At 41.3% G+C, this 17,369-nt stretch overlaps 1 protein-coding gene across 3 annotated transcripts in view; it reads right to left on the reverse strand.

Annotated features, from left to right (window-relative positions):
• LOC125881075 (C-terminal-binding protein 2) overlaps nt 1–17,369 on the reverse strand; it is a 147,630-nt gene that overhangs the window by 84,094 nt on the left and 46,167 nt on the right. The window contains exon 1 of one of the 3 annotated variants that reach the window (XM_049564027.1): nt 12,369–12,513. The exons of the other annotated variants lie outside the window; for them this stretch is intronic. The gene's annotated coding sequence lies outside the window, so the exon portion shown is untranslated. Of the gene's footprint in view, nt 1–12,368; nt 12,514–17,369 lie in introns of those variants that run through there. 3 annotated transcript variants of the gene reach the window in all.

Here is a 17,369-nt window from a genome sequence, read left to right on the forward strand (position 1 = left end):
CAACGTGAAGCTCTCGAGTTGATGTGCTGCACCTGAAGGTTGACAGATTGTCATGTAATGACACATTCAGGCCAATAGAGGGTAGTTAAAATCTACGCAGAGAGGAGCACACCATCTCACTTTCACCTCTATACCATGTAGTGCAGATTCATTACATCCCTGTGTCTCCTCTGAGCACACACACACACACACACACACACACACACACACACACACACACACACACACACAAAACTTCTGATTCAAAGCCAAAAAAGAAAAATTTCTAACGAGTTATTCTGACCAGAATATGAACTGCCAACTTAGATCAGTTTTACAGAAATTTGAGCTGAAAATGTTACACAACAAAGCCTTCAATTCAGCATCACTGACAGACATGCAGGCAAATATACAAATACATCTTTGTCAGAGAGAAAACAAAGTGTGTATTTTTCCACCAGCAGCACACACAGAGCACAGTGAGGATCAGCATCTTGGTGAATTAGAGTAAAATGATTGCGACACAACAGGGATTAAACGTTGCACTGAAAACTCAAATTCCACATCTTGCTCGTCCAGGACCGGAGCCAGAGGCGCCTCTCCTCTCTGAGAGTGCTGACACCGTGAAAACATCTCTTTCTGCCAGAAAGCATCAGGGCAAAGTTATTACTTGAAGTCTTCATCAGTTGTGTGTAGTCAGAGTTCAGGAAAAAAGAAAAGGGAAGGAAGCCAAGAAGGTAAAGAGTTCAGAAAAAACAAATCCTCCATCATTATCTGTGAGGAATACCAGGCTGTGGATGTCAGTCTGCCCTCTCCTCAGTCGTCGGGGTAATCAGTCAGAATAGGCTGGTCAGGTCTGGAGCTCAGGGCTGGTGTTGTGGGGGCTTAATGTGACATTATCAGGACATGTCTACACATATGGGACCATACAGAGCAATCACACCGGGGGTCACACAGGGCACACAGTGTACAACACCTTGAGGAAAAGACCGAAGTCATAGTTAACACCTCTGTCTTTTCTACCCTAGATATATCTCTCATCGAACATCAGAACAAAATGTTAAGAGAAGAAAGACTTTGCTCTTCACGTGCAGCATCTGGCACCGAAATCCTGATATTTACCTTCTGAATTTTAAAAATGGCTCTGCGTACAATCCAGCATTCGCAATGTGGCTATGTAACGGACCTTTTTCATACCTTTGTCACTGCAGTAAAAGCACAGGTGAAAGTGATAACATTAATGATGGCTTAATTCCATTCAGTGTCACAGTTAGCTATTCCAGTAAGCAAGTTAGCTATCATAAATGTTATCACATACACCTGCTTTGAAACAAGCTATCACGATTAATTTAGACTATAAGGGTCCCTATGGCAATATATCAATATTTTATCGATATCGTGATATAAGGCAAGGTATCGTCATGGATTCTGGGTATCGTAATATCGCAAGTGTCTTTTCCTGATTTCAAAGGCTGCATTACAGTAAAGTATTGCAATTTTCTGAAAAGTCTCAATATATGAACATTTCAAACACTGCTGCAGGATTTTTGTACACAATCTTCTATATGCCAACGTCACGGTGTATCTATGCCGGTCTTTGTGTGTTTCGTGTGTAGTTGCCCTTTTTTTTTTTTTTTTTTTTTTTTTTACGTTTTTATGGTTCACTTCTAGTATATATTGACATACGTTTTGGCTTTTCTTTGTAGTATTCTTATTTTTAACTTCAGGAGTTTTTTCTGGTTAAATAAAGGTTAAATAAATAAATAAATAAAAAATAACTCACCCCATGTTACAGTTAATTTGTGAAGAAAACTCACATGCCTCCATGATGAACGAAGAATCCAAAAACTGAGAAATTTTTGATTAATTGGAGTAAACCATGTTTAACGATGGCAAAACTGTATCAAAACATCCGTTCACAAACTCTCACACAACTTGTGCAGTATAATCCAAGTGTCATTTATCCCGTCGTATGCTCAGTACTTCCCAACTTCAAACACACACTTGCCCAGGTGTGCTCCTCGTATGCGTTTTAAATAGTAAGGTTTGAACAGAAATGCATGTGTTTGGGAGGAAGTGAGCGGATGACTAGATAAATGAGACTTGGATGATGCTTGAGTTGTGTGAAAGTTCAGAAACATCTTAAATGTTTACTCCAATTCTTTAAGAATTTTCTCACTTTTTTTGGATTCTTCCATTGTCGTGGCGGCATGCAAGATAAATGTTTTCAAAAAACACAACACATGGTGAGTAATTGATGTACAAGTTATCATTCTGTGGATGAAGTGTTCCTTTGGGGATTTACAAGTTTTGGTGGGAGACACAAACTTTGGTTTTATCCCCACAAAACACCTTTAAATGCCTTTCATCAGAACTCTGTGTCTGGAGTGTTTTCTGTTGTCAGGAAAAAGCCATTTTGATGTGAGGAAGCTACATAGCACAAGTTACTTCCAGGATGTCTTTCCAGCAAGGCAGTATGTTAACAGGCTGCTGGAAGGCCTCACCCAGTTACTTGATTCATTTCAGTCCTCCTCTCTGTCCCTCCTCCTTCCTTTTCATCTGTCCATCTCTCTGTAGTGCTGCTGCCTCTGAGGCCTCTCACACAGAGTCATCAATCACCGGGACCTCTTCCAGGGCTGTCCACTTATGTGTATGTGTGTGCGCATGTGTGTGTAACATAAAGAGTGAGAGTGACAGAGGGAGGGAAGTAGAGAAAAAGAGCACTCACAGAGGCTAACAAGACCCACACAGAGGCCAAACCTTCCCCACTTCTTATCCCCTCTTCTCTTCCCCTACTTTTCTGCTGCACTCATTCCCTCAGCCAGCTTCAAGCAGAGTGGTCCCAAGAAAGAAAAAAACTACTCCCTCCATGACTTAATGAAATACAGCCAAGCATAACCACCATGCTTTTATAAAAAAGATGAAACTGGGCACCATTTCTCCGTGATTCAAAGAAAAGCTGAAACAAAGCCGGCAGAGCAGCCAGCAGGGTCTGAGAGGGTATTTAGGCAGGGATTTTGCACTCCTAATCCAAACACAAAGGTCATATACATGAATCTTAATATTTAAGAGGCATTAAAAGTCAGATGATCGATAAAACTCCCTGCCTGCGGGGCCACAGCTCATTGAAAGAGAAACATTTGTGCGCGAGAGGCCGAGACATTAAATGTAGGAATCCATATCTGTGACGGCCGCCCCTGTCTCCCAAGGACGGCACCACTGCGAGCACAATCACAGACCACAAACTCTGCTCAATGTCAGCAACACACAGAGATCACTGTCCGGGCACTGTCTGCAGAGGTGGGGGAGGGGAGTCGGTCGGTCAGCGGCAGGAGTTTAATACAGCACATTAGAGACAAATACACACAGAGGACTGGTTTCAGTTAGTGAGACTCAAAATTAACCGGCAACAAATTACTGATCTATTAATTGTTAAAGGAAGAGTTTGACATTCTAGAAATGCACTTATTTGCTATACATAGATGACACAAACGGCGCATTCCAATACCCATACTGCTACACTATTTAGTATGCCAGAGAAAGATTTAGTATGTCCCAATACATATGTCAAACACAGTGTGCCAAAAATACCAGGATGTCTGACTGCATCTGGTCGCATTTTACAATATGCAAGCCAGTACGCGTTTCTGGCTTTTCTTACCCCTCCAATCTTAAACTTTATGTGCCGCTAAAACAATTTGTAAGATTGGCAACTTTCTCAACCTCTAATGAAGCGTCTGTTCCACTGATCAGGAAACCAAACATTATTTCAGTGTGTGACATAAATATTAATCAGACATGCATGTTTATATATAAATGTAAGTTCTTGCTTTCTTCTCTAATGTTATTGTTTAGGAATTTCTTCATGATTATTTCCCAAATTTACTCATATAACACTAGACAGGTTAATCAGCTTCACCTTCCTTGATACATGACAAAACATGGCCTGTACTTGATCAGATGTTGTGGTGTAAAAAAGTACGTTATGAGGAGCTCATTAACATTAGAAATCTTAAAAAGAAATCATCATTACATTTAATTACTGATGTCTAATTTAGACGTATATTTATATCTCTGTTTTTATTGGATTGTCATTGGTTCATTTTTCTGCTCAGTATGTTTCTTGTAGTCACTTATCTTTTGTTTTGTCTTTTATAATCATGTTAGTTTAGTTCTTTTTTACTTTTTCTCCTTTTTCGTTATGGTTTGTTTTTCTCCTTAAGTGGAGGGGACGTCTGATGGATCTTAACCTCTCCAAATGCATCTCTCTTTTTTTAACTATCTGGATTTTATACAGTTTCATGTGCATAATAAAAAAGAAAGAAAAATGAAAATCCTCTACACAGCGGAAGTTACGTCACATCGACTCATTAACAGCTTACTGAAAGATGACAGAAGCCACCAACAATGTCTGCAGGTATAACTTAAAAATTAAAACTACATAAACTGCAAAGTAACAACAACAGAGCTCTCTGAGTTGACCTCTGTCTCTGGCGTTTTGTTTTATTTCCAAAGTAACGTTAAGTAACAATATCAACTTATGCAGATGACACGCAATTATACATATCGCTTTCACCAGGTGATTATGGACCTGTAGAATGCCTGTGTCACTGTATTGAGCAAATCAATGATTGAATGTGTCGAAATATTCTCCAACTCAACAGAGATAGGACCAACATGATTGTCTTTGGGCCACGAAAAGAAAGACATAGCGTCATCTCTCACCTCAAACCCCTCTCTCTTATAACTAAGAGTCACACAAGAAACCTTGGTGTTATCCTGAACTACGGTTTCAATTTCTACAGCCATGTCAAATCCAAAACGTCATCTGGCTATTACCATTTAAAAACACTGCTAGAGTCAGAGGAATAGCGTAATAATATTAATAAATATAGCAAGCAACAATTCCGGGGTTAAAGCCAGCATGGAAGTTGAAAGCTAGGTAAGACCGAGACCTTTGACAGTTTAGAACACCTGTGCTAGAGATAATCAACAGGTTTTATGACAATCCGACAGATGCTCATTCATTTATGTCCAAATCTCTACCAGGCCACACTCTTCTTTGGAAACTCTGTCACTTCCTATTGGTCAACTGCAGAAACATTTTGGGGACATGCTTTAATGGCTTAAAAAAGTCCACCAAGTTTGTTGATGTTTGAACAAACCCTCATTGATTTATGGCCAAATTTTGAGAAAGACCATTGCACTTGTTTGGAATGTGTGGTGCCCCCTAATGACCGATTTCAAGTAACATACCCTGCAAGTTTTGTCATGATTGTAACATCATTGTCTGATTTGTAGTCTGATTTGTATTATCTCAAGCCAACTTTTTGCATTTGTGGTGCCCCTAGTGGTAAATCTGACTGAAACTTTCAGAGTATGTTCCTGGTACCTCTTAAGATATTGCTTGCAAGGTTTGTGATGACTGACCAAAAGGTTCTGGAGTTATGTGCTGAGCCACGCCCCCTCTTAAGTTCACTGGCCCTACCCCTAATAAGGAATAAAGACCTATATTTCCAGTAGATAAGATTTCTGCAATGGTCTGTTTGTAGGACCTTCAAAACAAGCTGTTCAGCAATCACTCAGAGAACTGATTTCAAAATCTTGCTGCTTGTGTATAAATCACTCTGTGGCTCAGCACCCAAATGTATCTCTGACATGCCTGTGACATATGAACCTTCTAGGACCCTGAGGATATCTGGGGCCGGACTACTGACCGTCCCAAGAGTCAGAACAAAACATGGTGAAGCAGCGTTTTGTTATCATGCAGCACAAACCTGGAATAACCTCCCAGATGATGTTAGACAAGCCCCAACTCTGACCACTTTTAAGTCAAAGCTAAAAACATTCCTTTTTAATACTGCTTGCCCCACCTTGCAATGACTGCATATTTTTAAACTCATTTTTAAATCATCTTATCTTTGCACCTCTTGTCTGCACTTTTGCTATTTTTAAAAGGAGAATTTTTTTAAATTGTAAATCATTTAGTAATTAATTTACCTTTTATATCTTTTTTCTCTTTACTCTGTTCTGTATCCTTCATTATTTTTTATTTTTTATTGCTCTGTAAAGCACTTTGAATTGCCCTTGTGTATGAAATGTGCAATACAAATGAAGCTGCCTTGCATTCATGTATGTTGCATTCCAAATCGCATCTCTTTTTACTTCAAATTTTACCTTTTGGACTACGATGGGTATTTGAGCAAGAGGGTCAAAGTTCAAGGCGCAATGTAATAACAAAGTATGTGTAATCCATTCAACAGTATGTACTTTATTAGGGCAGCTGCAGTAGTGACACAGTAAAAAGAAAAAGTGGGTGATTTGGAGCGCAGCACATATTTTGTTGATACAGACAGGTCAAGTTAATCTTGGGAGGTAACCTTGCAGGCATGGAGGCAGTCATTTCCCAGAAGGTTAGCTCATTAACTGATAAAGATTCTGCTGATTGACTATTAATAATTTCTGTGATAGATCTTTACCTATTATTCAGACAAAACAAGCAATTCCAAGATTCCACTTTGGACTCCGTGAACTTCCAATGGGCCTTTTTAGGATATATTTCAACAGCTTATTGACTGAACAATTCCTCAGTTCATCAGAAAAGTAATCTATTGATTAATCAATACAGAAAATAATCACTATCTGCAGTCCTGGTTTCGGTCTCCACCCATCCTTTCGACTTTAACCATGAGAGAATGTGAAAAACCAAGAGTCAGATTGAATTAATTTGCAACAGCATCTTCTTGTAATGCAATGAAATTTAATGATGACACCAGCGTTGTTGCAATCCATCTTCCTATTGAGAGACAAACGCTAACAGAATTGTCTCCGATTGTGATTAATTGACTTTGCCGAAATAAGAAAATTTGGTTTGGTAAACAGATATGAGCACCGCCCCTGACAGACTCTCATTAGAAAGCTGTGATTACTTACTTTATTAGACACTTGGGTGAGGGGTGGGGAGGGGGGGAGGCTACTGATCTGAGGCAATCTCGCACAGTCAAAAGAGTCATTACAGTTAAAGCGTCACTTCGTGTGTTGACACAGATCAGTGTGATTTGGAAGAGACTTAAGAACAGAGCGGAGAAGCTGTTTTCCTTTTGTTTAAAGACAGACGGAAATATGGGGACATTGTTAAAAAGCCAAACTGGAGAGACGGCTAGCAGAGCGTCAGTGGATGAGTTTGAGAGTTTGAATAATTAAAAAGGTCAGGCTACCTGCCTGCTGTGTGTCGCTTCACACATGCAGGCAAGCACACACACACACATATATACACAGACACACACACAGAGTTCTGAGCGAGGCACAATGCACACTGGGGCAAAGACTGAAGAGACAAGTCATTTGGGGGAATGATCATTTTCCCTCGAACACAGTGTAGTTTGTGAACTAATTGGGTGAATCCATAATTAATTTGCTGACATTAAGCCTTCGGGTCTGCTCCACTAAGACTCTAAGACTCTACTTTCTAAGGATGTGATGAAGTGCTGCTGAAGCCTCGGGCTCACCGCTGATGGGGAGACTCTTGTTCTGGTGCTTCACAGTGCAGGTTCTGACATTTACGGGAGATATCTAACAGCAATACATTTCCATGCGTGTCAGTTAACTCCCAATATACAGAGGGGATTAGTTTAATGTAGGCCTACATTCTCTTAACGAAACATTTCACTGATGGATAAATCCAGAAAATCCATACTCGACATGTATTCGAGATTCAAAACCATAACTGGGCAAGGTCGTACTTCTCACCTGGCTGTTCTGCTACTATCCTCAGGGAAGAAAAAAGATGAATGCAGAGAGATATTAAGAGAGTTTTCACAATGGTTTCTGATGCTGATGAGACATTTAGGGCCTTTTGACTCATTAAAGCAGATTCACCCTATATGACATTTGCAGCTATAGCTCACTGCAAACTGTAGGCTCAGTCATCACTTGTTTTTCATCTAAGATGAAAAACAACAGCTAATTATGTGTGAGGGTTAGACACTGGGCATTTTCTTTGTTTTAAATTTCAAATAGGAGTCATTGGCCTTTGACGCTTTAACTAAATTATAGCCACAAAAGTTTGCAGACAGGGTAAACATTAGGGCTGCACAATACATCGTTTTTTTACTGTTTCACTGTGATGTTAATTTGCGCAATAAACACATTGTCAAAGACTGCGACTTTTTTAAGTTAGCTCAAAGAGAGTGTAGAAAAATGCACTTTAAAACATCATCCATTCTTTTATGGTGCCTTTTGTGTTCAGTTCAAAGTTCAATTTGTTTTAATTAATCAATTAATGTTGGAAATGATTTCCTTTCATTTTTAAATTCCCAATTAATTTGTTGTATTTAGCAGTACACTGAAAGCAGCAGAACTGAGTACGCTTTAACGCCTGTGTTAGGGATGTCAGTGGTTAACCGGTCACGCATGTTAGTCGATCAATTAATTTTGCTACCTTTCAGTTTACTCATGCCTCCAGGTAAGCAGCTCAGCCTTGCTTTAAATTTTTCTCATGGTTACTCACAGTATTGTAGCAAAAAAAATCCCAATTTTTAGCATTTAGACCACTATCATAAAGAGACGTCTCTAAAAATGCTGACAGGACAACTTGAACTGCAAACAAGATCAGCTATGCCTCTTTCTATTATGGATTGTTGAACCATGGAGGTTTTATATTTGTAAAACTTTTCTTGAGCCAAGCAAAGCAGTTTTAAAATCCATGATGTCATTACAATGTCAAGTCTATGAGCCGAGCAGAAACTCAGTGGTGGGGCCAGCAAGAGAAACACTACTGTGCATTGGGCGGCCTATTGCGGCTGTAACCTGGAAGAAAAGCTGAAAACTTCTTTTGACGTATGTGACAGGCTAGTAATTCCACTAGATGGAAAAGGCGCCATTTTGGCATCCAGCATCTAGTTTTTTCCGACATCAATGAGTTTACTGCACTGCACACCAACCTGATGTAGAGGGAGCTAGCTAGCAATGCCGCTCATTTGGCGATGACTTGAAATAGTGTCCGAGGACTGTGTGACCGTTAACGTTTTGTGCACTAAGCACCACTACACTACTGTTGTCGAATATAAGCCAGCAGTATGTTTATTGGGTTAATTTAGCAGTCTGTAATGATTTGGTACCGCGAACGATAAAGCGAATGCTAATGCTAGTTTGCTAACTAGCTAATTTGTGGTCGTCATTTCCGGTGAGTGCACAACAGCCATGGTTGGTTTGAGACAACACTACCCTGTCAAAATTTGCGCACTACGCCAATGATTACATAGTGCACATAGTATACCACATAGAAGTGTACTAACGGAAGTATGTGATTTGAGACACACCAGGTGTTACCAGCAGTAATCTCGATCTGCTAGGTAGCTCCCACTCAACCCAGGTGGTGCACAATGCAGAGCAGCCAAAGCAAACGTTAGCTAACTAGTGGAGACCAGAGCATGGGCAGTGGGCACTATGTTTCCGCATGGTAACACGGCTAGCCGGCTGTCCGTCAGCAAAGTCAACAGAAAATAAAATACATTTACACCACATAACATTAAAATTTCACCACCTCTGAATGGATATGCTGAGTTACTGGAGTGCCAGACCCAAAGGAAAGGCCTTGTTTCACGTCAATTCCTGTTTTCTTCTTAGCAGGAGTCAAAAGCAGAATGAACAGACACCGACATGCCTGGTGTGATTATATATCTCAAGTGATATCATTTATCGCATATTTTCCTCATATAGAGTGTGCCAGTAAACCCGGAACTCCGTTAGCGCTTTCAGCACTTCCAGTTCTCTCGTCTAAAAGTCAGTATGTTTTTTGAAAGGGATTTTGGTAAAATGCCTCAAATAAGGTCTGTGGTTAACAAAAGCTTAAGCGAGTTTCAGGTTTTGTTCTACGACATAAAACACGTCAGTAAATACCCTACTGAATTCTGAAGCCTTTACGTGTCATAAAAAAGGCGGTTGCTAACGAGTTGTTCAATATGACTACAAACCCTGTCAGGGACATTAAACGTCATCACCCCCGAACAGGCGAGAGTGCTGGCAGTCCGCCATTACAGCTTCTTATTTAGCTTAAACAGTCCGATTTCCCCATTATACAATGTTTTAAAATAAAGCGGCCGAAATCAGTTGAAAGCTTAGTGGCGGTGACATCAAGAGTCATGCGCCTGTGGAGTAGTCATGTAGTCCGTTAAAGCCTAATGTTAGTTTTTTACTTCTGGCGATCGCATTTAAGCTTCAAATGCAGTATGAAAGGTGTTCATATGTGAAGATTATCTCGCTGAACAAAACCTGTAAGTATCATAAACTTGTGTTAGCCACAGGGCTTATTTTCTGACATAATCCAAAACACAATGCAAAAACCACATTCACTTTCTCTTCCGGGAACCAGCGCGATGCTAAACTTCCGGGTTTTGACGTCAGCCCTGGCACACTCTATTGTGCAGCCCTGGTAAACATCTAATTCAAATGACGACTGCACTTGCCTTTTTTGAAATATTTTATTTCCTTTGATTTATGATAAACGGTTTAGATGTTCTGTTTCCCATCCCAAGTCATAAATGTATTTGAAGGAGATTTAGTGCAAGTCTATCTGTCAACCAACAGCCAGAAACAGAAACATTTTTATATTCCTATGAGCTACTGCACTTAATTGACTGAAACAATGAATAAATCTGGCATATGTATCCCACAATTGTTTATCACTGTATTTATTCTGATGCAGATCCAGATCCACACTTGTGAACATTTTCTATTACAAAAACAAATGCAGAGGATTGTTCAGGCTTGGCACAGGTATGTGCACTCTGAGCACGTTCTGAGTCGATTTTCAACATTTGTCTACTAATTATGATGAAAAATCTTCAACAGCTGCTGTGGTTTCTAACATGAAAATAATACGACTCATAGTTTAAAGCCCAAAGATTAAAATGAGGTAGGATTAGACGAGAATAGTCTTTTTGATTTAGATCAGTTTGAATTGCATTATGTAAGCGTAAATCCTTAGACTGTACAACAATCTTTTACAGCCAATCTAACCACATTCTCAGTATGTGGCGAAAATACAGAAACCACACTGACACCACAGGGATTAACAATCATCAGATGGAATGAACTCCAAAAATATTTGGACAGTGTTGCATCTTTGTGGAGAAACAGTGCTTTGAGTCATTGTTGCTGAGTGATGAAATGTTGGGTTTTTTAGTTCCAGCACAGACAGTCGGAGGCAGGATATTTTTATCCGTACTGGATGGACAGTTAGAAAGATTAAGATTATCTAACTGGTTATTTTTAGTAAGCTGACAAATTACATCTCATTCAGGGAAAGCTTTAGATGAAATCTTTCAATGAGTTGTCAAATGCACTGCAGCTCTGAAGTCTGTATTTATCTTTCCCTGCTGAAGCTACAACCTCTTTGAATTTCGATGTAGTGTCTCGATGTGTGGTAATCCTTGCCAAGACTCTAAAAACACGGAGCACTTGCTTTAAGATAGAGTTGGATAACTTCAGCAGTTTCTCCTCCTGACTTAATTTCCCAGGGGAGTTTGACAGGAAAATTGTGAGGAGAGACAACTGTTAAAGTTATCTGAAGGGGTGCAGCAGGAAAACGCACAGCAATATCCATCCCACTTACAGCTGATTCCTATCAAAAGCCAGAGCTCAGCAAGCCTCTTTAGAGACTCAGAGACGAGAACAGAGTAAAACTTCTGATACTTTTCCCTTTTCACCCAAAGAGGCACTCTTCACTGGGAAAAATACTTCTATCCTTTGAATGTCCTTTAAGAACAACAAACACTGGTCTCAATGACAGAGTTGTTTATACTATTGATATTACAATCCATTATTACCCTCTTGTTTTTTTCTTCAAAAAAGGCCTCTGTTTTCTTTCCACTGGAGCCCCATTTGAACAATAGGGGCCATTTTTCCCTTTCAGATGTTGGAGTTCCTCTAGAGGTAAATCTGTCAGCGCTGGGCCAAAACAAAGAAAGAGAAAACAGGAAGGTGTGGACACCCTGCAGCACCAGCCCGGCTCTACTATTAATATCAACTTACATGCCCAGATCCTCAGCACCTCAGGCAGGGAGAGTGTGATTTCCATGAACTAAATGAGGCCTGTGACAGCGTAGGCAGGTGACAGCTTGACACAATTATATTTAGCTTGGTAAGCATGCCAAACTGAATGCTTCAAACTGCAGAATTGTTGAACTAGTAATGAAAATTTACTCTCATATACAAACAAGGCAGCATTTGAAATCTAAGCTGCTGGAGCCCACCTTGTGCTATTTACATCCGATCAATAAACTCTTGTTTCTCAAAGTTCCAGAGGCTGAGGTTATCAGTGCAAGCCACAGCCGCAGCCAAAGCTGAAAACACTTCCCAGTACAGGAAAACGCCTGCGGCGTGCCAACCTGGTGAGCAGAGGGAAGGCGTGGCCTACATCGGGAGGGTGAGGTAAGAACTCCGCTCGCCACCAGCTTGGTGTCAGCGAGAGGCCAGGCTCCGGCTCAGACAGCCTGCCTGAGTCCAGCCGGCTCAGCCCGGCTCCCTCTGGGTCCTTCCAGGAAGAGCCAGCGTGATTCAAAGCTTCCTGGTCCAGGAGAGTGAGGTGCTTCCACTCCCCCCACAATGTGCCCACGAACACACACATACACACACACTGCTCAGCCCACTCCCTGTGGACGGTGAGACAGCCAACTCTGTGCTGTACTTGGGCTTACATTGGGAGGAGGCCAAGTTAAACAATGTGTTGATAAAGTCCAGAGCAGAGTGGTGAGAGGAACACAGAGAAAGAGCACGAGGTCCGTGCTGCACCACACGAGCATGAGGATTCACACAGACAGGAACACTTAAATAATAATTTCAGTTTGTCTAATTTTCATAGTTTTGGCCGTCAGTCCTATCAGTAACAATAACACTGTACTCACCAAGTTAATTGCTGAGATCTGGGAAAATGACATCACTAAAGGAAGTCAGACAAAGCAGAAAACATAAACAATCAGATAATCAATTTTAAACAACCCCCTAAGCTAGCTGTATTAAACTGGAAGAAAAGAGATGGAAAATTGATTCCAATGGCGCCTGACAGCCACCACTTTAGAACAAGGGTCATCAACTAGATTTGTCCAAGGGCCAGAATTTTCCTAAGCAGACACAGTGGAGGCCACCCAAACCTGACCCAACCTGCACACTGCACTCTTCATGCATTGTAGTAACACAATGGTCAGGACTGAGAACGGAGACACTGATGGAGAGACACAGACTGAGTGCCGAGTCGCGCGCGTGTGTGTGTGTGTGTGTGTGTGTGTGTGTGTGTGTGAAAAAATGGTGGAAAGTCAACTACTGCACTCCATGTTTCTGTAAGCTATTAATAACTTACTCAGGACACTGCTTTGTCATTTTCATATTTTTCTCATAAGCTTACAGAACCCGCTACATCACTAACACTAATAATAAGCTAATATTTATAATGCTTTTATTACCTGTGGGTCAAATGCACACATTTCATTCATTTTTTCCATTCATTTTCCGTAACTGCTTATCCTGTTAGGGGTCGCGGGGTGCTGGAGCCTGTCCCAGCTGACATTGGGTGAGACGTGGGGTACAACCTGGACAGGTCACCAGGCTATCGCAGGGCTGACACATAGAGACAGACAACCATTCACACTCACATTCACACCTACGGACAAGTTAAAGGTCACCAGTTGCATGTCTTTGGACTGTGGGAGGAAGCCAGAGTACCCAGAAAAAACCCACGTTGACACAGGGAGAACATGCAAACTCCATACAGAAGGGCTCCCCCACCCCAGGGATTTGCTGCCATTTTGAATATTTGCCACAATCACTGATCAATATCTGATCTCTACTGTTGGGCCATTTTTGGGTTGTTGGGTTTGTTTTTTTTTGCTTGATTTTTCTTTTTACAATTTACTGGTACATAAATATCACGGGTTCCAGCGGGTGGGATGTCATCGTCCATTAGGATGTTTCAATGTGGACACAGTCATATGACAATTCGCCTGACATCGCCTGACCCTACTGCCATACTAACTGTAGCTGTAACAGTTTTTCTATGCAATGACATTTTCATACCAACATCTCTAGTGCACCGACTTTTGGTTTCCCCACCAAATAAAGTGGTTTTGTTTGAACCTGCATGGTCATCTGACCCCTTGTGTTGCTAGTGCCATCGACCCTCATTGAACTGATGTCAACATGTTGCAAGATCTAAGTAATTTGTCGAGTACGCTGCTATAACTGATAAATGATGGACAAAAGTACCAAAAAGACCCACAACCAGTCTGACTTTAAATGCAGCCTAGGCTGCGTGGTTTGTCTGCTCCCTGAGCACAGTTTAACTGGCCGTATTTTGCAGAGCCGGAGCCAATAACTGACTTTACAGGAGAGCTTTTTATCCGAGCCCCCTCTGATGGGCTCACAACACAAGGTTGGCCTCTCTCTCCCTCTCTTTACCACATCCTATCATCTCAGGCTCTGCTAATGCGCCATGCTTCCAGGGACTAGGACTGACACACACACACACACATATATATACACACGCACATAGCTCAGTCAATTAGTCCTGGCCCAAGCTTGCAGCTGAGAGATAAATGGTGTGGAGTCTCAGCAGGCTTTTGCGCGAAGCTGTGCTCCTTGTCCGCCGTATGTAGAACAGCTCTCTGGAGGAATGCTAGCCCCTCCACCACGAAGAGACGTGGCGGGCGCAAGGCTGAGGAGGGGCTCAAAGTGCTCAGGATTGTATTAAAATATGACCACAAGGACCCCCGACTCCCTAATCAGAGGTGGTGTGAGAAGCGAGAAGAGGAGGAGAAAGAGGAGGCGGGGATGTTCCGGCGGGATGTAAAGCTGCGTACAAAATTCCAGGTCATTCCACTTATGCCTCATTAACCATTTGTTTGTGCGGTCGAGCTGTAACCTGTCTACTGTAAGAGATCTAATACAAGCCTGATGCTTCCTGGAAAATGTGGCCACGAAGACTATGTCCACACTAAGTCAACTGATTCTTTATTATGTGTAAAAAATGATGTTGGTCCACACACACTTCATGTATCAGTGTTTTTCCTGCATGGAGAATAATGGGCGGGACGCCTGTGGAATATGGTCCCACCTTTTGCTCTCCACAAAACTCGGGTGGCTGATGGGTGTCATAATGAGGGAAAAATATATATATATATATATATATATATATATATATATATATATATATATATATATATATATTCTCTAGCAAGCATTACACTTGGTGGATTTCTGCCATTTGTAACTTAAATTGCAGCATCACGCTGATGCGGTGGTATTATTATAATCAGCACACTGACAAAGAAAAGATCCGTCTGTTTTTGACCACAGCAAAGTGGGAGCATGCCAGGTGTGCCACAGTGTTTCCACTGGTTAACGTCTTTTTCATCCCAAAGAAAAAAAAAAGCCCATATGAAAACACCAGAACAACCAGAAAATTGCTGTATTTATTTTTCCTGTTTTCTCTTTCAGTCAGATAATAACAAACTCATGCCATCTCAGTACACATTTGGTAAAGAGTGGTATTCTGTATCACTCCCTGTATCAAATCACTACTATCCCCGTTATTGTTTTTCAAAAGCTGAATTTTTCCACACATACTTCTTGAAACTCAAGCCTGGTGTTTTTCAATTTATCCACAAAAGGATCAACTTCTGGTTGCGAAAAAACAGCAATATAATTCTGACAGAAGGAAAAACAGAGAAAAAAATCTGGATTTTCATATTCAACCAGCTTAGTGTGGACGTGTTTTCAGCAGGAGGAGGTCCAAGCAGAAAGCCTCACCTCCACCGGTGTAGTAAATCAAGTGGGTATGCTGCATTATCTGCAACAACATGACATCCTTTTAACACCTGACACACCCCGGTAACAAGCGTCTACCCCCACCGGGTCCCGCTGACATATTATATAAGGCTCCCTAGTATTTGTGAAATCATCATCGTCCACACTAACCTTTTCAGACACATTTCAAAAGGGTCTCTGTCCACACTAAAAACCAGAAAATTGCTCTAATTCTTTTTACTGTTTTCTCTTTCAGTCAGCAAACAAAATCACGCCACCACAGTCAACATTTGGTAAAGAGTCCTGCTCTGTATCACTCCTTTGATCAAAACACTATTATCACGGTTATTGTTTTTCAAAAGCTGAATGTTTTCACACACGTCCTCACTGAAACTCCAGGCTGGTGTTTTTTAAAGTATCTACAAAATAATCTATTTCTGGGTGTGAGAAATGCCAATTTAGTGCCAATGGAAGAAAAAACTGAGAAAAAAAAAAATCTGTGTTTTCAAATGTAACCAGCTCAGTGTGGATGTGTTTTCAGCAGGAGGAGGTCCAAGCAGAAAGCCTCACCTCCACTGGTGTAGTAAATCAAGTGGGTATGCTGCATTATCTGCAACAACATGACATCCTTTTAACACCTGACACACCCCAGTAACAAGCGTCTACCCCCACCGGGTCCCGCTGACATATTATATAAGGCTCCCACTCCTCACTAACTTTTCACAAGATGTCAATCCTATCGGTGCGCACACACACCTTTAAATCAGCCTCAGATGCCAGGGAGCGGGGCAGATGCAGGTGTTTGTGTTTATACGAGAGCCCTTCCATTGACAGCAAGATACGGAAGCACACACAAATACACAAACACAATCACACAGCAAGGTGAAAAATTACAGTGTGGGTCTGGTGGATTAACTGCGGAATAAAAGTGCTGATGGGCAACAAAGGAGAAAAAACAGCTATTCATCACCCTGGCACTGGATCAAACTCACACACTTCTCAAATGCCCTCCTTGAGTTATTGTGCGGCTCGGCTCTGGTGGCAGCTCCGCAGATAATGCTGCCCTACCTGAATTGATTAGAGCGGGGACACATTCCCACATTCCAAAGATGGAGCACGTTCCTGCATCTCCTCAATGCTGAAGTGGAAGAAATCTGTTAATATGTATTTAACAACGAGACTGAGATTTTTTTCCTCCCCCCTTCTTTGTGAGTGGGTTTTTTTTTTTAGATCATCAAGCATGCAGCCGGGGTAATTTTCTCAAACAAATGCGGTCGCCGTGTTTTTGCTGTTCCTGCATTTCTCTGAACCTGGGGGAAACAAATTGGGGGCATCTGTGTGAAACTTAAATCACTTTTTACACCATTAGTTCTACGTGCTGCTATTCCAAGTTATACTCAGGCACGCACATTCAATTTTTTTTAAACGCTACGAAACAACTGGAGTCATAGACAATATGCAGACACAAATAAGTGAGGCTTTGCACCACCTTTTGCATCCAGAGAAGCTTCAAGGCTCCTTGCTATGGATTCTTTAACTGAACACCATTCATCTTCATTCATCATCTAAACTCCATTAACATCATTCTCATA

The sequence above is a fragment of the Epinephelus fuscoguttatus genome, linkage group LG20 (genome assembly GCF_011397635.1).
Source record: "Epinephelus fuscoguttatus linkage group LG20, E.fuscoguttatus.final_Chr_v1".
NCBI classification, from domain to species: Eukaryota; Metazoa; Chordata; class Actinopteri; order Perciformes; family Serranidae; genus Epinephelus; species Epinephelus fuscoguttatus.